Genomic DNA, 881 nt, shown 5'->3' on the forward strand with positions numbered 1-881 from the left:
TTTTAGACTGGAATAAACAACCAATACATATTTATAATAGGCAATAGTACCTATATAATATTATAGCAATATTTTATAAATTAGGATGCTCTTACTAGACTTTTCAGTAGATATTACGGTAAAAAATACTGTCTTTCAAGTTTCTATATACAATATACATAGCATAGATTTATGACACATTATCATTTCTTCTATTTTTTTTATAACAAACTGCATAGTATAGAAATAAAATAAGAAGGTAATTAACTTAAGTTAACAGAATAGGTATCTAGTAAATTAAAATATTAAAAGTTTAATGTTTGTTATTTAAAAAAAAAAAAAACTATAAACACGTTTTAAAACTTGGGACACACATTTGTCATTCAGGGGACACACTTTGATTTTCAGGGGACACGGTATTTTAGCCCCTGCCTACTGATTGTAGTGCGCTAAAAATAATTTTTTATACGGATTGAGATACAAGTTAATATAATAGGAGGTCGGATTTACATGCATTTGCCTACAAGTTATATATGTGCATGAATACATTTTTTTCTTAATAACACATCATCATATATTTTAGAGTCTTAAGGCATTTTATTTTCTGTTTGACTGCATTTTTAGGAAAATGAAAGTGTTCAATGACTAAATATACATTATTGGTTTTGATGCACGTTAAATATTTAATTTTGTAAATTAAAGCATTTTTTATTATAAAGTGCACATAGATCAAGGCTTTATTAATAAAATATAAATTGTATTTTTGTGGCTATATACGTCTTGATTAATGAATCTTTTACGTGCAGAATGTGCGAGTGGTACGTACGGCGTAAATTGCAAGCAACTATGTTCAGAGGGATGTAATTCAACATCATGTGACGCTTACACCGGTGTTTGCACAA

The sequence above is a fragment of the Acyrthosiphon pisum genome, chromosome A1 (genome assembly GCF_005508785.2).
Source record: "Acyrthosiphon pisum isolate AL4f chromosome A1, pea_aphid_22Mar2018_4r6ur, whole genome shotgun sequence".
Lineage (NCBI taxonomy): Eukaryota > Metazoa > Arthropoda > Insecta > Hemiptera > Aphididae > Acyrthosiphon > Acyrthosiphon pisum.